Below are 27,025 nucleotides of genomic sequence, written 5' to 3' on the forward strand. Positions count from 1 at the left end.
GCCAGCTTGGACTTACTGAGCCAATCTCACAACATAGGATGTGCTGGGGCCAGCAGTGGTGGTTTGCTCTCTTCCCTGTCTGCTGAGCATCTTCATCACCAGGCTTTATTGTTTGAACCTGGGTCAGCAGGAGCACAGTCTTGGCTTTATCATTCCCTGCCATGAAGCTGGCTTTACATGAATGCCTGAATTTATAGCTTTACAGTATCTTCCAGAATCAAAATGAGCACTCTCCCAGTCATGACAGTACCAACAATTGTTGACAGCAAACATTTGGAAAGGCCTGTAAACAAAAAATGGACAAGTAGACTTTGCCTAAGAGACACTTGGCCATCCCCAGTTCCACTAACACTGTTCTGTGGTGGCTAGTGCATTTTTCTTAAATTCATTTCATCATGACGTTGGTGATCAAGAAGAGGAGGAGGAGTGTGAAAGCAGTGTCAAGGATTAAATGGTGGAAGTTAAAAAAGGGTGATTGTGAGGTGGAGTTCAGGGAAGAGTTAAGACAGGCACTGGGAGGCAGTGAAGAGTTACCAAATAGCTGGGTAACTTCAGCAGAGCTAGTAAGGGAGACTGCTAGAAAGGTGCTTGGTGTAACATCTGGAGAGAAGGAGGACAAGGAGACCTGGTGGTGGAATGAGGAAGTACAGGAGAGTATACAGAGGAAGAGGCTGGCAAAGAAGAAGTGGGATTGTCAAAGAGATGAAGAAAGTAGACATGAGTATAAGGAGATGAGGCGCATGGCAAAGTGAGAGGTGGCGAATGCTAAGGATAAGGCATATGGAGAGTTTTATGAGAGATTGGACACTAAAGAGGGAGGAAAGGACCTGTACCGATTGGCTAGACAGAGGGACAGAGCTGGGAAAGATGTGCAGCAGGTAAGGGTGATAAAGGACAGTGAGGGAAACGTACTCACAAGTGAGGAGAGTGTGTTGAGTAGATGGAAAGAGTACTTTGAAGGGCTGATGAATGAAGAGAATGAGAGAGAGAGAAGGTTGGATGATGTGGGGATAGTGAATCAGGAAGTGAAACAGATTAACAAGGAGGAAGTAAGGACAGCTATGAAGAGTATGAAGAATGGAAAGGCTGTTGGCCCAGATGACATACCAGTGGAAGCATGGAGGTGCTTAGGAGAAATGGCAGTGGAATTTTTAACCAGATTGTTTAATGAAATTTTGGAAAGTCAGAGGATGCCTGAGGAGTGGCGAAAAAGTGTTTTGGTACCTATCTTTAAGAATAAGGGTGATGTGCAGAGCTGCAGTAACTACAGAGGGATACAATTGATCAGTCACAGCTTGACGTTATGGGAAAGAGTAGTGGAAGCTAGGTTAAGAAGGGAGGTGATGATTAGTGATCAGTAGTATGGTTTCATGCCAGGAAAGAGCACTACAAATGCAATATTTGCTCTGAGAGTGTTGTTGGAGAAATACAGAGAAGGGGCAGAAGGAGTTGCATTGTGTCTTTGTGGACTTAGAGAAAGCATATGACAGGGTGCCTAGAGAGGAGTTGTGGTATTGTATGAGGAAGTTGGGAGTGGCAGAGAAGTATGTAAGAGTGGTACAGGATATGTATGAGGGTAGTGTGACATTGATGAGGACTGCGGTGGGAGTGACAGATACGTTTAAGGTGGAGGTGAGATTACATCAAGGATCAGCTCTGAGCCCTTTCTTATTTGCAGTGGTGATGGACAGGTTGACAGATGAGATCAGACAGGAGGCCCCATGGACTATGATGTTTGCATATGACATTGTGATATGTAGTGAGAGTAGGGACCAGGTTGAGGAGACCCTAGAGAGGTGGAGTTATGCTTTAGAGAGGAGACGAATGAAGGTCAGCAAGGCTAAAACAGAATATATGTGTGTAAATGACAGGGAGTGTACAGGAATGGTGAGGATGCAGGGAGTAGAGTTGGTAAAGGTGGATGAGTTTAAGTACTTGGGATCAACAGTTCAGACAGGCACCAGTAAGAGTGAAAGGGAAGGTCTACAAGAGGGTAGTGAGACCAGCTATGTTATATGGGTTGGAGATGATGGCATTGACGAAAAAGCAGGAGTCAGAGCTGGATGTGGTAGAGTTAAAGATGTTAAGATTTGCACTGGGTGTGACTAGGATGTACAGGATTAGCAATCAGTATATTAGAGGGTCAGCTCAGGTTGGACAGTTTGGAGACAAACCAAGAGAGGCGAGATTGCGTTGGTTTGGACATGTGCTGAGGAGGGATGCTGGGTACATTGGGAAAAGGATGCTAAGGATGGAGCTGCCAGGTAAGAGGAAAAGAGGGAGGCCTAAGATAAGGTTTATGGATGTGGTGAGAGAGGGCATGCAGGTGGTTGGTGTGAAAGAGCATGATGCAGAGGACAGGAAGAAATGGAAACAGATGATCCGCTGTGGCGACCCCTAACGGGAACAGCCGAAAGAAGATGATGAGTATAAAAAAAGTAAAGGATGTCAAAGTGCCCCAGCTCCCATGGACTGCAAGGGTAGATGGCGATCTGAGACATTTTAAAAATCTCTTTCACTAGAGGTGAATTTATTGATCAATTTTTACCTCTGTTCTCATTAGTACAGGGCGGAATGAATACCTTTTCCTGGCTGCCCAGTGTGTTAATGCTAACTATGATCTGAATATAATGAAAATAAATGAACCATCAGTTTTTGTATATATTAGATTATCGATGAGGAGAAATGATTTTACATCCTGTAGGTTGCCTAATGTGCTGAGTTATATTTGCCCTGTATTTAATTATCTGTATAGGAGGTTTATTGTGTATAACTGGTAACAGAAACATAGCATTGTCTATGACGTGTTTACCCATGAGTTTGATAATTTGCTCTGTCTGATCTGAAAACAACCACAGGCCGCCTGAAGTGTTCTGTCATAAATGGTTTAAATCACCGCAATTTTCATTGATCTGCTCTGATTACGTACAAAGCAGTACCTTCTTGTTGTAAAACAAAGGGAATGGGATCATATGCCTATTTTGCCATTCCAGAGTGGAAGGTATTATTCAATCTGTTGACAAGTTAGGATAAAATTAGACTTTTCTACAAAACCTGTGATTTCTCATAGGCTGGCTCAGCAGGATGTTTGAGAATGACTGATAATAAGCTTACTTCTTATATTCTCTAGTGAATGAGACATGAGCAGCCCTGAGTATATGTGAGTGCATGTTTCACAATTAGTTGAAAGAAAGCACAGTAACTAAATCTGCTTGCATATGCCACCTTCTCTTTTCATTTACTTTATTTAATTTCTGTGCACCACATTCATCAAAAGTTATTAGTCCAGACTGCAATGGCTGATGCGTTTGCTATATATAAGTTAGAGAAGGTAATGCCTTTGTATAAACATTACCATACTTGGTAAAACATTGTAATTACCTCTAAAGACAACTAGATAAGGAACTACAATTTAGATTAAAATTAATTTTCTGTCTTTATGTCAGAAGGTCACAATGAGGTGTGTTTTAGATTAGCTGTTTAGAAACCTGTTAGCCTTTGTATGACAAAATAATGTAAAGTGAGCTGCTGGAGTGTTTTGCCTGTGTGTGGTTGTTAATATTTGCTTGTTCTGTGTGACTTAGTAAGCAGTGCAAATATACATTACTGTTTACTTTGTTACAGAGCCCATGCAATTACTTTAGTTAAAATTCGCCACATGCGAATGTAAACATCTGGACTTTATAGATATGTGAATCTGGTAGTCCTACAGTGGAAGCTGCAGTACCTCCTTCCAGATGCAATTTGTGAGAACCACATGTGGACCAGATGGGTCGAATCAGCTAGTATTTTGTTTGTTTTGTTTCTTGCTCTTGAAAAGAAAAGCTCCTGAATAGAAGGGAGGTTTGTGCCCAAGATTTTCTCAGCCACCCTCATCACCCTCTGTAATTTCTTCTTCTCAGTAACTGTGCAGTTGCCAAACCACGCTATGACTTTGCTACTGATGATGTTCTCGATAGCTCCCCTGTAAAAGGTGATAAGAGCAAACAGTGGGACCCTGGCCTTTTTGGGTTTTCTCAGGAGGTAAAGCCTCTGTTGAGCCTTCTTGACTATATGGTTGCTATTAGCAGTCCAGGAGAGGTTATCTGAGATGTGAAGGCCCAGGAACTTGGTTGTTTTGACTTTTTCTACTACCTCCCCTTTGATAGTGAGTGGTTGGTGACTGTTGCCTTCCTCCTGAAGAACATAATCATTTCTTTGGTCTTATTAACTTTCAGGTCCAGATTTTGTCCTGTCACACCAGGCAATTAAAGTATTCACCTCATCTCTGAAGTTATGTTCATCCCCAACACTAATGAGACCCACAACTGTAATATCATCGGCTAATTTTATATTATGGTTTGATTTATGTTTTGCAGTACAGTCATGGATGAGGATCGTGAAAAGCAAGGGGCTCAGCATACAACCTTGGGGAACAACAGTATTCAGGACTATGTGTTGAGAGGTGTTGTTTCCAGCGCATGTCCATTGGTGTCTACCAATCAGAAAGTCAAGACTCCTGTTACATAGGTGCTTATTATTTCTGAGTTTCACAAGCTTATCCACTAGTTGCATTGGTATCACAGTACTGAATGCAGAACTGAAGTTGATGTACAACAGCCTTACGCAGTTGTTCCTCCCTTCTAGGTGTTTTAGTGCCAGGTGTAGTGCGACTGATATCACATCAACAGTCCATCTATTTTCCTGGTATGCAAACTGGAGTGGATTGAAGGACTTAGGCAGACCCACAGGTAGATGTTTCTTTGCAATCCTCTCAAAGCATTTTGTGATGTTTGAGGTTAAGGCGACTGTTCTGAAGTCATTGAGGCAGGTAGGGTTGGGTTTCTTCAGACATGGGACAATAATTGTTTCCTTAAAACATGAGGGAACTTCCTCCATAGCAACAGATGAGTTGAAAATGTCTGTCAGTACCAGACATAACTGATCAGCACACCCCTTCAACACCTTGCCAGGTATATTGCCTGGTCCAGCAGCCTTTCTAAGATTCACCTTCTTAAGCTGAAGTCTCACCTCCTTGGAATTTAAGGTGAGCACTATCTCCTCTTTGTCAGTGTTTGTATTAGATGGTATGGTGATGTTCTTCTCCTCAAATCTGCCAAAGAAGGAGTTCAGTTCATTTAGGAATTCCAAGATGTCATCATATTGGGGTGTTCTGGTCTTATAGCCCGTGAGCTGCTGTAAGCCCTGACATAGATTTCTCCTGTCCCTCATGTCTTGGAAGTGGATCTAAATTTTCCTCCCATACTCCCTCTTTGCCTCTTTGATGCCCTTTTCCAGATATGACCTGGCCGTCTTTAGCCTTTGTTTGAAGGTTGTGTTTCTTTACCTCAGTAGCTTGTAGACATTCCTGGTGAGCCAGGGCTTCTGATTAGCTCTTATAGTGATGGCTTTTGTGGTGGTTACATCCTCCACGCATTTATTTATGTAGGCAAGAACTGATTCGGTATGGGTGTCTGTGTCTAACTGGAGGTTGTGCGTAGCCACTTCTTTGAAAACCTCCCGGCAGGTGGTATTGAAACAATCCTGAAGGCAATCCATGGAACCCTCCTGCCAGATTCTGATCTGTTTAGGTGTCATTTTTTTCTCTTATCAAAGCCATCTTGTAGGTACAGGTATAGGTGTTTATATGTGTGTGTGTGTGTGTGTGTGTGTGTGTGTGTGTGTGTGTGTGTGTGTGTGTGTGTGTATTTATATTTATACATGTACATAATTATATACCAAGCAATCAATGTACACATTAATCAAAGTCCACTGTTTCACTGATAGCAAGACATCACCAGAAAAAGAATTCCTATCAATGTTACATAAGCTATATAAAATAAGGTGTTTTACAAGGGGGCTTGCCTTCACCACATCTCTTCAGCTTTATGACTAAGTCCAAGATTGCACAACAGTGGAGGAAAAGGTAAGCTTCCTAATTCTCAATGTTTTGCAGGGCATCTTGTTCCAAATTAATTGCAAAAATTCACTTACCCTTGTGGCTGACCAGAAATCATTAATTATTTTTCTATTATCCAAAAGCATAATAGATCATAAGGTGGGTAGTTTCATATATAAATATATATAGATGTTTTTTTGTTCTTTTTTTTTCTTTTTTTTTCATGTTTGTGGGTACTTGTGTGCACAAAGACAAGCGCCAAAAGTCTGAAATGTAGTACCGTCTTGCTTTACCAAACTCAAAGAAACTGAAAATTATAATGAACCATAATTTTACATTTTGAGATTTCAGAATCTGGAAACTATATAGTTGTTTCATTTATGTACTGAACATTCCTGACTACATGTTCCCTTTCCACTGAGAGCAAAATGGGTATGACATGCTCATGCAGATGGGAAAAGCAAAGAGATCTACTGGCACAAATCTTACTCAAGGACTAGTATTGACATGATGCGCTGCCACTGTTTCATGAGCAGTGTGAGGAGGATGTGGCATTGGGTACAGAGGTGACAGTAAAGAGCAATGCATGTGCATGCATATATGTATGAGTATACTGACTGTGGCATGTACACAACTGGAATGTATACTGTGACAAAGGGGGATACTGCCAGAGCAGCTATCTAGAATTTTGTAAAAAACAGTGGGAACTGGAATACAGGTGGTGGGTAGGGACATGAAGCACTGGTTGGACAGAGATCTTGGCTTGGTCGCTCAGCTGAGATCTCAACTCTATAGCTGTGCCAGTGGGGAGTTTTACTGGGGATCTGGAGACAGGTAGAGAAGCTAGCCCTGGACATACTGTGTGTGTACTTGTCATCCTATCAGTGTACATCCCCCACTATTGCCAGTGGTGAGAATTGAGGCTCCTTGATTACTGGTCCAGTTATGGCTCATCACATATACATTAAGATGCAATATATGTTGGTGTTTCATTGCAGTTTGTACACTTGTAGGAAAATGTGTCATATGAGATGAGAACAACATTAATTAGGAGTTTGCACTTCGGATATTTTCTACATAACTTGCTTTAATAATGCTGTGTGGAGGGGGTGTATTTTCTGGTGTGGATTCTTGCTATTCCTGATGCAAGCATGACTGCCTGGAGTGACAAACTGGCTGTAATGTGATATGGTTCACATTTGTATGCAGTGAAAACAGTGTAAGACAATGCACTATTAGGTATACATGCAAAACAATTAATATAGTAGACAAATGGTATAGGAAAAATGTTTGCACGGTGTAGGAAAAATGTTTGCAGTACATTTCAACTGCCCCCTTCTGAACCTATTATTTCCCTTACTAAAGTAGGTTAGGTTTGTGCCACTTTAGGTTACTGTGCCTATTTTAGCACTGCTCTCCAGAATGGGTGAAGTCAATGGCATCCCTCACCATTCCAACCAGTTAATGCAATGCCAAAGCAGGTCATCTCTGACATTTCTGTGCAGAAATCTTGCTGCCTCTGGCATGCTATTCTGGAGCCTTGCATTCCCCATTGCCTGAGATAGCCGTGACCACTAAATCAGGTCCACCCAAGGAACAAACTGGTATCTCTGTGCACATGGATGTAGTGCTGGCTGACAGCATCAAAACACTGCAATAGTGATACACTGCAGCATGGTAAGATGGCCACAGCATTGCATCATGATATTATGAATGTGTACACACTATACACAGTAGCATACAAGTCACATGCTTCATGATCATTGTAATGCATGCACAAACATCTCCAACATGTATGCCAAGCACACTGTGCACCAGGAGCAACTTACAGATAGTGATGCTTACTGATTTCATTAGCATAACCACCACTCTGGCTGGCTGTTGTTAGCATGACATAAATTGGTAGCATCATTTTGTGCAACAATGCTTATACTCGTATAACTTGAATATAGAGAAATTTCAGAAGGATCTATAAAAGTGAAGCTTCCCAAACAAGAATTCTTGCCTGATAAAGTACCTCAACAACAGCAACAAACCCTATGGTGGATGTCAATGACAGTGTGGCAGATTTTGTGGTGCATGTGTAACAGGTAACCAGTAACTTAGCACAGCAGCAAAACCATGAGAAGAACATGCAGCAAGGGGTGTGGAGTTCATGGCCATATACTGAAGCATGGACATCTTATGTAAATGGGGAAGCCTCTGCATAGCTGTAGTAGGTAAAGGGAGGAAGCTGTGCAAGCCTCTAACTGCAGGCAATTACCTGGTGCATAAACATGGAAGAGCCTGTAGCTATAATTATTTACATTCCACTGCATACCATATGCACCCACTGACTGACATGTTTTTCTCAAAGGTGTACATAGGTTCTTTTGAAGTTCTTGGACAAGGAGACCTTTGAGAAGGTCAACCATATCACCAAATACTAAAGGAAGACTAACAATGTCTCCCATTAAGTAGATTTTCTGCACATATTCCAAATGAAATTTTGTAATCACCTATGCACTCATCCAGACTGTTTTTGAAGGATTGATAGGAAAGTACTCTGCTTGATATGTAACAGCTTCCTGTTCCAGAAAGAGGGGATATGTTGCATTAGGCACCTGTTATACCATCATGTGTTGTTGATGTGGTAATATAAGCATGGATTTCCTTTGCTATTAGTTCTGGTTCTGTTTAGGTGAAGGAGTTCAAAGAGTACTGCATTGTTAAGAGCACAAAAGGTTAAGCAGAAATCACACTTCAGAAGTCTGTAAGACACTAAGTAGAGGGAAAGTGTTTTTAATCTGTCACAGTTGCTAATGTTCCTGATACCTTCCACCTGAGCCGAGCTAGCTCAGCCAGCGCCCAGTGCTGGTGCCATGAACTAGTGTCCCACCACCTAGGCTCTTCAAGAACAAAAATAAAACACTTTACTGTATCACACCGTGCTCCCTTTTTATTAAAATAAAATAAAAAAAAAAAAAAAGAATTTCTTTTTAAAAACCATAGCAAACTGCTTGCTACAAATGTAGCAAACTGTTGCTTCTGTTTCTACCATGCCTGCATCGAGTGCTTCAGCATTCGGATTTTAGTTAAAAAAAAGATTATTTTTCTAACTTTTAAACTATCGCAAACTGTTTGTTATAATGTAGCACGCGATTGCTATAGTTTAGACCACACATGGAGGGCTACAGTGCTTAGGTCTGACAGCAAATACAATAATGGCTGCATTAGATATCAGAATCGGCTGAACATACCCCCTAACACTTTGCACCTGGGATAATTGGTCCTCTCACCCACCCTATCTATGCTACTACTGCTGAGGACTCATAGGGTTCTGACAGGCTGGTTTAGGTGCTTAGCAATAAATATATATGCTTAACGGGACATTATATTTAATGATGGTCTTAATAAGGGAGGAATAAAGTTGAACTATAGCTTCTTTGGACATTGAGGAGATACTACAAGATATAAGTTGCGCAAGGTAGAAGGAGGATTCTCATACCCATACAAAGATTAGGTGGTGCTAGCATAGATCAGATTTAACTAAACGTGTATCTGTATCATAAGTGGTATTGATGCTAGATTTATGAAATAAAACTAGGCTATGTTCCTTCGAGTAGAGTTTAATGTGATGATTAGCACACCAAGAATTTATTTAGTCCAGCTGCAGCTGGAAAATTTGAGTATCAGAATGAGATTTGGTAACTGCCCCCAGTTTGCAATCATCAGCAAACCTGGTAAACCATAGTTTCTTGATATCAGCTTTCACAACATAGATGTATAAATCAAAGAGGTGGGGGCCCAGGACAAGGCCTCTGGGACACTGCTGATGATGAGCAAATAAGATTAATCTTAATGGTATGGTTTCTGTCAATAGTCACAGAACTGTAGCTTAAGCCCAGTGCCATTACCCTATCTGGCAACCGTACAAGAAAGCAACACCTCTTTTCATACTTGAAAAGCAAGGGGAAAAACCTCTTCTCTTCTGCTAAATTCTAACAAGCAACTGCTACAGTTTATACCACATACAGATTGAAACAGCACTTCAGTTTTGATCTCAAATGCATTACAAACATTTACTTATAAATGTTAGTATGCATTGAAAACTGATCAAAATACTTGGGAGTTTTCATTGCACACAGTTTTAATGCACATATTGACACTACTTCAAAACTCATACTTAGAAATCTTGGTGCCCTCTCCTGGACTGATAAATGTCTCTCTCCAGCAGCTAGAGTGAAGTGACCCAAAACGTAATATCTAACTCAAACTGGAATCTATGTATAATAAAATAGCCAAGTTTTCATCTCAAAATATACCTCTCAGCCTTTTAGCACAACAATTTTGGACAAAGCCAAAAATAACAGGGAGGGGGAGATAAAGGTCCATCATCAGGGACAGATTTTAAATATTGCTTTTAGAAAGTTCATAACAAAACTTTTTTACTATTGGCATGCATTTTCTAAAGGATGTAAAGCATGAACTTAAATGTTTGACATTATTTTATGACTGTAATCCCCAGTGATATGCAAGAAAACCACAGATTTTATTGTGAACAGACCAAAATATGGAGAAAAAATCAGAACATTCTGCAAAATTCTGGACAGCTGAGAGATGTGTTTCAGAAAGAAACAGCTTTAAAAATGCCAATGACCAAAAATCAGTGCTTAGTTTTCATCTCATCCAATAACAAACATCCATAGCTGTGCTATTTTCAACACTATTCCTCAGACCATAAAATAAATACACACATCTTAATCTCTATATACAAATTCAAATTCACATCATCCAATAATAAGACGACATCAATTAAAACAAAGAAATCTTAAAACCATAGCACCTTTGAGAAAGAGCATAGTACCCTCAAGGGATTCATAATATTATAAAAACACATGCAAAACATAAGTTAAAAATCTCTGAACAAAATATAAGATGTCATACAGAATATTGTACAACATACTATGACTATTTACAAATCCTACGTTTTTTCATTGGTCTATCTTGCAGGTGGATCCAATTATTGGTGGGATAGTTGGTGAGATACCGTTTTTCTTTATAATAACAGGAAGAATTTAAAGACGTTATTGTGCCATGAGAGGCTTCCAAAAGTGAACTTCCTTGACGTAGGTGTTACTCTGCCTTGTGGTAGTTGTAATTTCTGTCATTTAATTAATACTTCTACTTGTTTTTATCATCCTGATTTACATAGAGAATTTATTTTTCACACTGATGCTAATTGCAGGACCTCAAATGTAATGCACTTAGCTGAATGTGTTCTCTGTAAGTCATTCTATGTTGGGAAGATGAATAGGTCCCTACGTGATAGAATGAGGGAGCATATGTACAGTATTAGAACACACTCCAAACAAAATGCCCTATCAAAACATGTTGTAGAGTTTGGAGAGATGCACTCCTTTATTTTTAGGGTTATTGAGAATATTATACCCACGGTTAGAGAAGGTGATATTCGCAATCACACTGAATATAGGGAAACCAATTGGATGATTATTTTGAGAGCTGACAGGGGCAGTGGACTCAATGAATGGGCTTCAGCATGTCTGATGTACTAAGTGTGTTGAATTAAAGCTATAGGAGCTACAGTAGTGCCAGTCCACTTCGTAGCTGCAACTCTGCTTGTATTATATCTGTGTGATATTTTTTCCATTGTGACATCCCTCTGCGGTTGTGGAAATTGAAGAGGTGAGGCCATAGTCATATTGTTCTTTGCTGGCTGCTATCTGTGATGTTCGGTCACCAGCAGCCACCAGATCTTCCTTCCAGCATGGTTGTGATGGTTTTCCAACTGGACATAACCTTGAGGGGTCACTGGTTCCCTCTGTGTCTGCTTCTCAGGAGTGGGGTGGTGAAAGCTCCTAAAAGTGGATTGGAAGAGTCTCCGGTGGTCTCCTGGCATCTATTATAGTCTCAGACACTTGTGGTTGACAAGATGTACTGGCAGCTGGATACCTATCTTACCAACAACATGGAGCACAGCTGAGAGAGTTGTGTGACTGGCAGTATCACCTATATCCCATGGGGGAGAAACCAAATCATAACATCAGCTACCCTGTTATGTGATGCCTAGCTATACCTGTTTGGCTGGGCGGGCATTCATTCATCCATGCCAGAACCCCACCCTATCCTCATCCTGGTGTTCTTCCTCCCTTATGCCATACTACCCTTTCTTTGTTCACTGTCCAACTCTCCCCATCTCCATTTGTACACCCTCTGCAATCATGTGTCCATCCACTGTCTTCCCACCAATTCCATGTATACCCCTCCTTTCATTTTGTGTCTATGCTCTGTGTCTGTCCATCTGGCCCTGCTACCTGCCCTTTTCTCAATATCCCATCCAGAGCCATCCCTCATTATCCTCCCCACTTACACTTCCTTTGTGTCATTTGCAACAGGGTCTCTTGCCCAACAAAACAAAATGATCCTTTCTTCCCCCCACCTTTTATACCTTTAGTTACTCTTTCATGTTTTCCTCTCCCATTTTTTGCTTTCCTAGCTTCCCATTTATTTCTAATTTTTATGATAAGCAGGGTTGCCACTTTGCTGTGCACACTTACATTGATGTATCTGTTGGCTGCTATGCTGCCCTTCATGTGTTAGATGGGTGCTATATGCAGCCATGTGCTGCTACATTGGACACATGAACATGCCAAAACATTTTGCTTTGCCTGTGATGTTTGTCATGTAAGTCAAATGTGCTACTGCAGTGCTGCTCCTATCACACAGCAGCCTAGACCGGTTACTTCCTCTATCGCTACATCTCTCTTTGCTTATACAGTCCTTTGCTTAAAATGCCAGCTTTATTCAATGTCTACTGCATATCTGAATAGCCATGTGTCTCTTCATGTAGTCACTCTAGTCACACAATGCTTCACTATGAATCCTGGTCTTTATCTTTATGTCTCATTTCAGTCATGTAAGCATCAATAGATTCATGTGAAACCCCTGCAAAAAAAAAAAGTCTGACATTGGGCACTTTTTATATTTTATGTACTCTGAAATTTACTACAGCTGAATCATTTTAGCATCCTCAGAGAGCTCTTATTTATTATAAAGTTTAAAACCTTCCTTTGTAGCTATAAAAAGACATATTCGTTCCTCCTACTTTTTCTTAAATATTTTGAAAGCAGTACTAACCATTTCAAATATATGGCTTCAAGAATTCCAGTTTTCTCCTAGATGACTGAATTTATATATTATCAGGCAGAATCAGAGATGTTAGCGTTATCATATTTGCATTTTTTTATCCTTTCTGCATTTATTTTAGCATTGTTTTTAGTGTTTACAGCATTTATTGCATAAATTAGAACATTTTACTGTCATTATTTTTTTTTTACTTGGGACATCATGTGGTTCTACTGAATGATAAATACTCTTTCGAATAGAAAAATTATAAAGACACTTAGACACTGCTGATCTGAAGACAACGTTTACTTCAGTCACAAGAGAACTGCAGAAAAGAATACCTTCAGCAGAACTGACTTTCTTAAAGGGATAGAGTCACACTTCATATAGACATGTAGCTAGGGTGGGGAGAACGCTCCGGGTATAAGCTATTAGGGGGCATAACTGACAATGCTGACTGAGTAGAAATACAGTAACAGTGTTAATTACTAACATCCATTCATTTGAATGTGGCTGTTTAACTGTTTAAATTAATGTGTGTGTGTGGTGTGTGTGTGTGTGTGTGTGTGTGTGTGTGTGTGTGTGTGTGTGTGTGTGTGCGTGTGTGCGTGTGTATGCATGTGTGTGTGTATGTGTGTGTGTTAGTGCTAATGTTCTTTGCTACAGTTCAGAGATGCAGAGGATCTTTTTTTTTTTTTTTTTTTTGGTCTTCAAGTTTGGTTTGAGGAGGTGCCATTCTGCAGGACTGCCCAGAGTACCAATTCATGTAACCATGCTACTGAATTAATACACACTACAGTTATCTGTTTGAAAAGGAATGGTGAACCAAGTGCATGCTGAGCAAATTAAACAATGGAATCCATCACGGATTTAGACCTTGCCATAGTACAACCTCAGCCCTTCTCGCCTTCTCTTACACAATAAATCAAAACCATAATGACAACAAGCTCTCTTCAGCCCTCTTCCTAGACCTATCCAAGGCATTTGACATGGTAAACCACCAGTTACTCTTAGAGACACTAAAATCACTCTCCATAGATAACCTAACAATTAGCTAGTTTCATTCTTATCTAAGTGGCAGACAACAAGCTGTACTATGGAAAGATAACCTATCTTCCCTTTTACCAATCACTCTTGGAGTCTCCCAGGGATCTATATTAGGTCCTCTTCTATTCTCCATCTTCATTAATGACCTGCACAAATTCATCCCAGATGCAACATGTATTCAGTATGCAGATGACTCCACCCTAATCTGCTCTGCCACCTCCCCCACAGACTTACAATCTTTATACCCAAATCACTTTCAGCAAAGTAGAGAACTGGCTCATTGGTTGCTATCGACTATTAAACCCAAATAAAACCAAACTGTTACTCTTCTCTCGCAAGGTCCCCTCACCACCTCTCACCATAACATCTAACAATGGCAACATAATTTCCCCAGAACCTTGTACTAAACTACTAGGGGTAATCATAGACAACAACCTTAAGTTGGATGCTCACATAGACAAAACTATCAAAACAGTTAATAAGAAATTAGGCTCTTTATACAAGATTAAACAATTCCTAACCCCATCTGCTAGGACTGTTATTGCCTGTACACATTTGCTATCAACCCTTCTTTATGCCTCACCCATCTTCGTAAACCTAAGCAAATCAGACCTCAATAAATTTACTAGCTGATACAATAATATTGCCAGATTTGCCACAGGATCAGCTTATACAACCCATCACTGTCAAAACCTTAAATCGTTAGACTTCCCAGAACTACCCTATCAACTTCAGTATAACCAACTTATAGTTGCTCACAAAATTCTCTACCAACCAGACAGTACACCCATACTGAAAAATATTATCACCTCCTACAGTAACCTAAAAGCCCTCCGCTCTTCCAACAGAATGCTAGTACAAACTGTTAAAGCCAACAATTCAGCTGGTGAATCACTATTCTCCAACTCTGCCGGTAAAATCTGGAACTTACTTCCTGCAGAACTTACTACAGTTCCCTTCTTATCCCAATTCAAAATATCCCTTAAGAAACACCTAAAAATGTATTGGCTTTGTCCCTGTACAAACCCTGATTAACCTGCACTCAAGCATCAAGTTTAAATGATAACCTTATTTCAGGAATGAAACTCTGAATCTCTAACTGTTTAGAAAACTGAGTATATGTCTCTTACCTACTGGAAAGTATTAAAGTAAGGATGATACCTTGTCTCAATCATGTAAATTAACCACTATAAATGTATGTGTTTTCCCTTATCAGATGTAATCTCTAACTATTTCCTACTCAGCTAATAATTTCCAATTATTTCCTGTGTGCATTTGAGAAAATCATGAACTTGTGTGTTGTTGTTGTTTGTCTTTCGGCTTTTTCTGGTTAGGGGTCGCCACAGCGGAACTCCGGTCCGCTAATGATTGGCAGTAGATTTTCACGAACGCCGAGGTGCCAACTCGACGTTCAACCTTCAACGAAGGCATGCCCATTTACACATGTCTTTCAAACGCCCACCCAACCGTGGGGAGGACATGCAGACTCCACACAGAAGGCACTCCCCACACTCCAGCCGAGAATCGAATGGGAGAACCTTTATACTGTTAAACAAATGTTGATTTTGTGATAAGTCACTGTAATAATTTCACTGTATTTATACTTGTTATGTACGTTTGGAGCTTTTTTCCCTGGGCCTCTGCTGAAAATGGATCTGTATCCAGTCGGACTTTCCCGGTTAATAAATGTAAAATAAAATAAATAAATAAATAAAAATGGACTGCTACACAGATGTAATTTTGTCAGAAGTGCACAGATACATTTTAAATGGATGGCTTAAAATAAATGAGCCACCCTTTATGTCAAATTATTCCAAAGATTAGCCTTAAGAGTCATAGATGGTTGTATATTGTAATGGTTTAGAGGTATAATCCATCTATGAGGCTGTTCTGTAATATTGAAATATTGTATCAAACTCATCCTGGTATGCTGACCTAATCTAGATCGAAGGTGGAAAAATATGTGCAAATGTGTAATGAATATCATACAAATAGTAAATTACCACCATCTTCGACTTTACATCCTTTAGAATAGAATGCAAAGCCATGGCCTAATCCTCATATTGATTAGGCTGGCCTCTTCCTGGTTTTAACAGGTACTTATTGCTATGTCATATGCAGTCACTAAAAACTGAGACAAATTTTAGCACACAGGGTATTCAAGAGATGTTACTGACTGATAATAGATCTTGTTTTATCAGTGTGGTATTTACAAACTTAATAAAAAATTGAATTTGTCATGTAATTAGTCTACCACTTCATGCTTTGTTTTATGGCACAGTGTTTCACGAATGAAAAAAAGAATGAAGGTTGAGAAAGTAGATACTTGAGTTCTTGTTAAGGTTTTTGTTAAGTTACATAAGTTCCCTTCAAATGAAAGGTTTATCCAGCAGAAATACTTATGTCAATATGATTCAAATCTATATTTGATTTGCTTTTGTTTTTTCAAATCAAAAATTCAGAACAATAGGGACTCAGAAAAAAAGACCTTTGATAAACATGCAAAGTGGGACATGTTCCCCTTTGAGGTGAAATTATATGATAAAGTACAGTTATGGTACTAAGTGGATTGCTGGCATGTTTGAGAGACATTTATGTCTTGTGTTTTATACTACAGTCATTGGCCATAGATCATCTGTCAGAAGACATATAAAGCAATTCAGAGCAGGATGCACACAAGTTAAGTTAGTACACTAACCTGGCAAAGAAGCACAAGATTCCTTTGATAAGCACAAAGTTTGCATCATGTTTGCTAACTCGGACATTTGACGTTTGTGTAGATGCTGTAGTTGAGGAACCTGCACCTGTGCCCATTGTTGATGTGACTAAGGACGGGGAAGAATCCTTTTGTGCACTAGTGATGAGAAAAGAGAGGCCTTCTTCAGATTTGTCTGTTGCCTTCCTGCCTAAAATGTATGCTTATAAAAGGCCCTCACCAGCTCGACTAAAATACTATGTTAGATACTGGTAATAAAATGTGCTCTGGGTTTACTGAGATTGTAATATTCTATCCAAACCTTCTTAGAAAAATAACAATGAAACCTGGAAACAGTTAACTAATGTCTAATTGCTTACAAATGTTTTTCAGTGAAAAATGTATAAAGCTAGGGTTTTCAAAATGTATACAACTGAGACAAATATTTGTGTGTGATAAAATTGTAGGGATTTGTACTTATTTGCTTCAATGAAACCGACTAAATGGGAATAGTAATCTTAACTTGTTTATGTTAGATAGTATTCAAACATAATGCTATAGCCAATTTTATTCAAGGCGTGCCCCCTAGACCTCCCACCCTTCCATACCATATATTATAACTCTGAAGTGCAGTAATGCAGGATGGGCACGTGGACTTCAGAAAAATATTTTCCTATCTGTAAGGTGATATGACCTCAGAGTTAGAATATAATAGCAGGAATGACTGAAGGGTCTATTGAACATACCCCACTGCATATAGATAACTTCGGTTCTATGGTTTTGCTTAGTATTATAACATCAGCGCTACTTAACTCTCTGATACATGTTAGTTTGTTACGTTTAGCTTTAGAATTGTTTCAGTTTTGATCTGTTGTGTCCAGAAGTCTATTTTTAGTTTTGGTTTCTTATGCCATGAGAAGAATGGACCTCATTCCACTTCATGAAACTAGTATTGCTTCATTCTTTGATGTTTGCCAAGCGTGTTCTTCTCAGCACCTGCAATGTACCCAGAACTGCCTTTTTTCTGCAGTTCTCATTGAGTTACATAGTGATAGCATATTTAAGTACACTTGAAAATTATTTTTATTAGCCCTATTGATCCTACTACTTGGCACTATGTGGGTATCTTTATCCCATGTTGCTCTAGTTTCCACTTGCATATCCTGGTAGTTTATGACTTTGGGTCTCTCAGTATAAAGGACACCATAATCTCTAGATGTAACTATTTCAATAGTTCATCATACTTTTGTCGTTTTTTATTTGACTATTATATCTAGTTCTCTTACTTACAATTATTAACTGATGTTATTGAATAGTCATAAATCAGAACTTCGTTAATTTCAATAATTCTTTGTCATTCATGTTTCCAATGCTTCTCAGCTACCTGTATGTTGCAGTGTTTACACAATCCCAAATGAAACAGTCTTGCCACATTTGGTTGGGCATATATCAATAAATTATAGCAGACCCACAGTTAGGCGATTACTTTTCTATCATACCTAATAGGTTCATCAGCTTGACACAATATGTAATGCTTTGAAAACACAAAGATATTTAAACATTAAGCCATTATTGTAGCTTTGCTGGTTTCTTTTAGTCTTTAAACATAGGCAGAGTTCAAAATAATAATTTAAATGATATTCTTGTTGCTCAAAATCTGAAGGCTGTATAACTCAAAATTCTCCACTGCTTCTAATTATGTCACAGTATATCCACTTTTAAACTTAAACTTTATAATCTTTATTGTTAGTTGAACAAATATGCTTTTCTGACTGCTTAGCATATTTTGTAGATGTCCATATGGAGCATGTGCATATTGTGACATCAGAAAATATGACTCGTAACAGCTTGTGAGGTTTTGAATGCATGAAATCCAGTGCTGGGGTAAAGTGACAAATAGGCTGATTAAGGATATGTGCAGCAACATTACAGATTAAAAAAAAAACAAAACATTTTGGTATCCAGGTTTCACACCACTTTAGGACAATGCTGTCCATCTCTGCCAAATTAATTACATAGAGCAGATAATCCACAACACTTCTACTTAGAGGCAGTGATGCATTTTGGGATACCAGGGCACATGCCCTGGCTGCAATATTTTTACTCCGGTTAATACTCCAGTGTAGCACCATTCACAGGCAGCAGCAATATGTACATTTTGCTGTCCACAATCCCATTTTTTAATCAGTGTCCTCCTGCATTGCACAAAGATTTGTAACAATTTCACTCTATACAAATTCACTAGTTCTTCCTATGTCCTTTAGGTCGGGCTGTTATACATCATATCTCTGTCTAGCCAAAGCAATCAATACCTTGGTAGCCCATGTCAGAGTTGTATGGAAGCTGTTATCCTTAAACATAAATATTTATGTGGTGAGATGGATAGCCAGCTTGTGCTATGGTGACCAGGAGAGTTCTCCAGGGGTATGTGCTGGTCTTCTCATGCTTTGTATCTACTTCTCTGCTCTCAAAAATGACAACCAGGACATCTGGTTGACCAAGTCTGCAGATGCCTGCAAACCAGGTATAATTGTCAAAACCAGCTGAGATGTCTGTACTCTACAGAAAGAGTGTACCCTAGGTAATACCTGGTGTACAGATAATGGTGTACAGATAATGGGTTTACAGTGAATGCTAAAAAGTGTGACATTGTCTCACTCAGAAAATAGAAATTAGTCATGTTATAGAGTATAGATGGCATACCCTTATTAAATAAGAAGGTAATCAGAGACCTGGACACTTGTTTTGATAGTTCCCCTCTCCTTTTATTATTATGTGGCAACTGTAGTTTGGGAGTTCTACTACATAACACAACTAATAGCCAAAGGTATTACATCTAGATCCAACAATGTTATCATTCTGTTATGCCCAGTACTGATCAGACCCATTATAGAGTACAATGTCCCTTTGTTACATACCTCACTTGACATATCAACAAACTTGAAAAGCCCTAGAGGTTCCTAACTAAAAAGGTCTCTTGTACCGAGAACCTTAGTTACCAGAAAAAACTGGAAGCCCTGTTCCTGTACGCTATGTCTTATAGACTTCTGAGGGGTGAACTGTGCTTCATTACCACACATTTAGAGATGTGGTGGCCCATGACCGCTTATATCTCCGCAAGTCAAAATGCTCAGCTATCACTAGAACCACAGACCTGAGCTTTCATCAACAGATAATCAGAACATGATGGAGAGCTACATTCATCACCTTCTCTTCTGGAATAACCTTCTTCTGCAGGTTAAGGAATGTGATTCAATATCCTCCTTCAAACATAACCTGAATGAATATTCCTAAATTTACTCTGGGATTCACTGGCCACTCCATCTTTGAAAAGGAGGCAAGCTTGAGGATGGGAATTGAGAAAACACACATGGGTCATAGGACGAAAATAGTCCCAAAACTCCCATGAAACCATGTATCATACTAATTATTAACATCTGTTAAACTGGACTACCAATATCAGACAGCGTTTTTTTAGTCTCCTGAATGAAATGGCTCCAGGAATGCAGTCACTGAGCAATGTTTGGTTAACTTGCAATAGTGAGTTTTTGCAACACAGTTACAAATGCCTTCTGTAACCAAGCACCCAACTGTATTTCTGAAAACCAGTTCACCAGCAAGGAAACTGGGAGCAGATGATAATACTGTATCATAGCCTTTAAGAGGTTTTTGAAAAGAATGAACTGACCCTCAGCTGACCGGGCTAAAATGTTACATATTTGCATATCTTATCTCACAAAGCCTCATATGGCTATAGAGGATACACATGCCCATGATTAGCAAAAAAACTGAACAGGAACATTTAGCTAGATTAGGCACTTCAAACAGAGGCAAAGGCACACAGATTTAATAACTAGACAAATTGGTAAGGTCCCAGACGACTGATCTGAAACACATACTGAACCTGCAATTATAATCGGATGTGAATGGCACAGGAAAAATTGTAGAAGTCTTAGCAGTAGATAGATTTAAGGAGGCACTACCTAACAATTTATTAACATATTTGCTTTAATATTATGTGCAAACCTCTGAACCACTAGCAGCCTTATTAGAACATTTGGCATTCCCCGAAAGTACAAATTTTGAGTCAGACTTGCATGCAGTAATCATATAAGTGTGTGTTTGTGCCTGTCAGCAAACAAAGTAAGTGTGAGTTGCTACTTGTGAATAAGCAAATGCATTATTATCTGAATATCTGAACTAATTTGTTTTAAATGTTTTAAAAAGGGACACCTGGCAAAGTAGTGAACAGCTCATGACAATACCATATTGTTGGTAAAATATACGAACAATAGCCAATCAGATGCATTCTATATCTAAAAGTAAACATGAGATTTGGCCTGGCTGAGAGCTTAGCTTTTAGAAGTGTAAAATCTGCCTTTTGCAGTTGCTCTATTATCAAACTTATTAAATGGGCTACTTTTACAGCTAGAGTGGAATTACAAGGATTGCTAGATTCATGAACCATGATTTCTTTAGTTAGAACACAATATATGTGTAAGCATAAAACTACTAAGAAGTTAAAGAACTGATACTCAGGTATAGAGACATATTCTCAGACCAGCCTGGCAGGACTAATTAAATTCAGCACTGACTATCTCTGGTGAAAAAATAAAGCTAAAACCCTACTGAATCCCAGAATCTCAATGAACAAAACTACCATATATTTAAGCAGGGGGGTCACAGAGGACTATAAGATTACCAATGTCTTTAGAAAACTGAATAGTATATCTAAACTGCATTCCTACTTCATCCCTAGAGGGGGTTAATTGATAAAAAAGATGGGGAGGACTAGATTTATGTCCTTGCTGTATCTTGCTGAGGATTGCTGAAAAATCCCATTAACTCTGATGGCTAAGGAGAAAAACAAAAATCTCCACATCTGCTCTGCCTAATTGTAACCATATATTATATGTGCGTGTGTGTGTATGTAAAATATATATATATATATATATATATATATATATATATATGGTTCCCATTCAGAAGCCTGAAACATCATAAGCCTGAAAATCAAAATCCTGAAACCAAAAGCCTGAAAATTCAGAATCCTGAAAACTCAAAATCCTGAAAGCCCAAAATCCTGAAAGACCAAAATCCTGAAACTCAAAATCCTGAAAACACAAAATAGACATACTGATGTCATTGTGGCTTTGCTATTGTTAGCCCTGTGGTGTTAGGTCATGCGTTGGGGTCAGGTAAGTGTGGTTGGTTTTATTTTAGGGTTAGGGTGGTTTAAGTGAGTTAGGGTTAGGGCAGGTTAGGCATGTATGCAATAGTGACAAATATTGGGGTTAGGGGCGGTTTAAGTGAGTTAGGGTTAGGGCGGGTCAGGTGAGTGTGCGATAGTGACGGACCTTAGGGTTAGGGTTAGGGTCAGGGTCAGTTGGTAGATATTAGTGTCTTTATAGTGACATATTAGCATTATTTGTGTTTTCAGGATTTTGAGTTTCAGGATTTTGGTCTTTCAGGATTTTGGGCTTTCAGGATTTTGAGTTTTCAGGATTCTGAATTTTCAGGCTTTTGGTTTCAGGATTTTGATTTTCAGGCTTATGATGTTTCAGGCTTCTGAATGGGAACCATATATATATATATATATATATATATATATATATATATATATATATATATATCTTTATATACATATATATGTACACACTCACGCACACACAGATTCCCTTCACAAGCTCAAAGTTTTAAAAATTTGAACTGCAAATGGTCCAGACCATAAGATCGAGGCTTTGAAACTTCGAACATTTTGAATGGAGACCGTTGTACAGCGCAGAATGACAAATTAAACATTTTCCTCACTGTATGGTATATGTATTTAGCAGGGGGTGGGAGGGTGCAAAAACAAAAAAATGATGTTTTTATTTTTTTATTACAATTTCAAAGTTTCAAAACTTTAATGTTATGGTCTCGACCATTTGTAGTTAGAAAAATTCGAAGTTTTGAAACCTCGAGCTTATATATATATATATATATATATATATATATATATATATATATATATATATATATATATATATATTACAAACACAAGGTGCAGGGTTTGAGTCTCACAAGGGATAATTGGCTAGGCTTAAAATGGCTCACAAGGGCAGATAGCTTAGTATTAATCTATGAACCTATATATACACACACACACACACACACACACACACACACACACACACACACACACACACACACACACACACACACACACACAGGTGTGTGTGTGTGTAGTATATATTATACTTACAGTAAAATAAAAAATACACACACACACACACACACACACACACACTACTCTGCTGACTTCCAGTTTTGTCCATAGGGTATAGTGAGTGCATGTGTGATCAAGTTAATGATATTTGGTTGACTCAATGTGCAATTTCATGTGCAATGTCAAAAAGAAGAAGTACAGGAAGGTCAGAGTATGGTTTGGTTAGGTGTGAAGCAATTATATGTGCAAGTATTTGCAGGTTAGGTTTAGAGTACGTGCTAAGGTAGCTAACAGACTGCATGATGTATGTGTGTTGGAGGAGAATGCTTGTAAAAGTGTTACTGGTGAACATTAGAGTAAGGGTTATGTAAGGGGATAGCTGTAGAATAGTGCATGTGTATATTTTATGGTCTATATCCAAAGCTGTCCTGTGTGGTGGTAGTATTACTGAAAGGTGTCGGGTTACAAAAATCCTTTGTGTAATACTACCACTGTTGATAAAAAACAGGGACCGAATTTAGTGGTAGAGTTTTGGTTTTAGCAAATTGGAAAACACAAGGTGCAGGGTTTGAGTCTCACAAGGGATAATTGGCTAAGCTTAAAATGGCTCGCAAGGGTAGTAAGCTTAGTACTAATCTATGAACCTGTGAACCTAAGAGAGAATACTCATATGAGCAAACACTTTTAATGATGTAATAAAAAAAAAGTAGTTTTGTCGGCTGGCTTTTATATGAGATTGCGTTGCAACAGGGTAAGGGAATTTGCCTATACCACACTGTTGTAAATTCTTGGAATTAGTGCTTAAAATTAGTAAGAGGTGTTTTGCAGCTTCCTCCCTGCAAAAAATAATTAATGTTATGTTGTCCTATCTTGCCGTAATTCTTGCTGGTTGGGTTTGGAGCCAATCCTCAGCTCTGGCTCGGCCAAATACAAAAGCTCGGGAGCTTCCACTGGCTCGAGGCTAACCCCTATCCCATGATGCTCTGGGCAACATCCCCATTTCTCGTTTGCCACTCAAGCGACTGGGATGCCTTCTGACTGGCTCGTTGGCTGAGTACATTTACATTTAAGTTTTGTATCTGCATTCTAAACTTTTTAAAAGGTTTTCTGTTGTTTGTTCTCTATTAGAGTAGGAAAACCCCTTTTGCTCTTTGTACATCACTGTTTTTTTCCCCTTTGTGTCTGCGAGAGACCTGTTTAAGTTAGAGGGCTCTCAGCGGCCCATTTAACTTAGAGAACCACTTCCCTTCCTGTGTCCCCCCCCCCCGGATAATCTGTTTAAATTAGAGGATTCTCCCTCATTTCTTGGTGTGTATTTCTTGTTGTAATAATTAAATCCATCCTTTGATGGTTTTTGTCTTAATGTCTGCTGAATCCTTTCTGGTGGCTTCCTTAGCAGTTCCTTAGCAATAGACTCCATTTTTTTCTTGGGAGCAGTAGTTAGTGTGTGATTTTAAATTAGTAGAGTAGACCCATCTTTTGATGGTTTTCTTTCTTACAGATAAGAAAAAAAAAAATCTTGTTATTATTGCTGTGACTTTGAATTCTTGGGTGTTAATAGTTATTAAGCTCCCCTTTTTTCCTGGAGCAATTTTGTCATAGTTGTAGTGAATATGTCAAAGGACAAAGACAAAGAGCCTAAAGAACTTAGGCAATCCAAAGTGCGACCAATGCACCAAAAAGATGTCTCTTATGGATGGCCACACCAGTTGTTTGTACTGCCTCAGGGCCATCCATTTACAAGATCCCTGCACCATCTATCATGGGTGGGTAGCAGGGTGTTTCATGAGCAAAGAAACAAGCTCATGGTTAGAGAGTTATTGAAAGGGCCCTTTCAGGAAGCCTTAGAGAAGCCTCAGCCCTCCAAGCCTTCTTCCTCTTCTTCAACCCAGTCAAAATCTGCTAAAGGATCTGCTTCAGCAGCTCTAGCATCAAAGCCGGAAAAGAAATCAATTGCTTTGGAACCGAGGGCTCTCGGCTTCGAGAGACATGCATCACCTTCTTCTGCTCCATTAGTGTCCTCGGAGCCAACAGAAGTGCAAGGCAGCAGACAGTCTCTGGTTTTGGAGCCAATCTCACCTACTTTGAGATTGCCCATATTGGAAAGGGGCAGATCTCCCTCTTTGTCCACCTGTTCCTCCAGGAGTCTATCTGATGAAGACATGGAGTGCGTAGTGAAGAGATTACTTAGGACACTGGCCCTGACTAAATTCCTGTCATGTCTGTGCCCAAAGAAATCGGAGCCATTCTGTCTAATGCCTTCTATCTTGATTCCTCCTCTGATCACCTTAGAGTCTTCACAGCCAGAGACCTTGGATCTGATTGTAGTGGAGACTTCGGTACTGAGACCCCCTTTGGTATCTTCAGTTCCGACAATGGCTCTGACTTCCTCGGCTCCTTTGGATGTCGATGAGGCTAGGAGCCGACGATCACCGGTCGGGTCCTGGGGGGGAGTCGATGTGGGCTGTTGTCTGATCTGACTCTACCCCTCGGCACCTCAGCTAGGTTGAGCTCGTCTCCTACATTAGTTTCTGAGCCACCCGTCCTGCCTTGGAGCTGGCCCTCTGTTTCTTCAGAAAGTTGGGTCTCTTCAGAGCAGGGTGAGGTGGCTTTCAAACTGATGGAGAGAGTACTGTCTCCTCAGACAGCTTTGCTCTCAAGCCCAACTTCTCTTCCCTCCCAGGTGCCATTGTTGGTCTCATCACCACCCCCTCCCCCTAAGCGTAGAGAGCTGGAGCCTCAGGAGGCCCGTACGAGTGGCATTGTCTCTTCTGAAACTTCACCAGAGTATCCCTCTGAGGAAGTACCTCGAATGAGACTGTGCAAGAGGAAGCGCATAGACTCCCCTGAGTCTGTCACATTGGTACCAACTTGGATGAATCAGATGGGTCCCCACTGTCCCCCTCTGAGGATGTCTTCTTTGCAGACATCCTTGAGATCCTGAAGCAGAGGGGTAATTGGCAGCCCATCAACCCTTCAGAAGACGAGTCGGTATACCTAGAGGCTTTTGGGTCTCACCCTTCCACCACCTGGGAGACTCCCCCTTATGATCAGTTGTTGACAGTCATTTCACAGAAGGAATGGACTTCCCCAGATAGAGTGGATCCTGTTCCAAGGAGGCCCAACAAGTTTATTAATGCCCCTTCAGATAAAGAATTTCTAACAAAGGGTGCCTGTAGATGCAATGGTGGTGGCGGCGGCCACTAAGAAGGAGTTATCCGAGACCTCCTCATCTGTTCATCCTCCCAACAAAGAGTCGCGGACTATGGACAGATATGGAAAGCATGCCTTTTCTTCAGCGGCCTTTAACTTGTGGTCACTGAATTATCTAACCCACTTTATGAGACTTCAAAGGGATCTCCTCAAGGAGTTAGGAGATACCCTTCAGAGTTCTGCCGCTGCAGGGACTATAGACAAAGTTTCCTCACAGTTCTCCACCCTCAATTCCATTGTAAACTCCTCCATGACTGATTTCATATGCAGCTGATGGAGCGAGTAGAGCAGCAGCTACAGGAATTTCACTGAGGAGACATTCCTGGATGCGTCTCTGCAATTTTGCCAAATGCTTCAAGTCTTCCTTCACCAATGCCCCCTTTGATGGTTCATCCCTTTTTGGACCAAAGGTGAAAGAGAACTTGACCAGGTGCAAGCAGGAAGGAAAAACCTTGTCTGCCATCAGAGTCCATTTTTCCGCCCCGTCTAGACCTTATCCAAAAGGTCAGAAAGGTGGGAAGATGTAGTTCTGCAAGCCCGAAAAAGGTTTTGCTGACACATGTGGAGACACCTCCCCCAGAGGCAGAGGGGGAGGTAATAATAGAAGACACTGACCTCGCAGCATAGGGGATCTGCAGAACCAGGGCGACAGAGATATGTTCTCTGGTAGGCCCTTCCAGTGCTCCTGAAATGAGGCCCGCCTGCTTTTCTCTGGAGGCAGTTGGGGGACTCTTGACACTGTACCCAAACACCTGGCAAGAAATCTCACAAGACAGATGGGTACAAACAATCATATCCAGAAGTTATTACATTCCATTTTTCCTACCCCCTCCTGTAAACAAGTCCTTACCAGACATTC

The sequence above is a fragment of the Protopterus annectens genome, chromosome 4.part1 (assembly GCF_019279795.1).
Source record: "Protopterus annectens isolate FY-2018-M chromosome 4.part1, PAN1.0, whole genome shotgun sequence".
Classification (NCBI taxonomy): Eukaryota; Metazoa; Chordata; order Ceratodontiformes; family Protopteridae; genus Protopterus; species Protopterus annectens.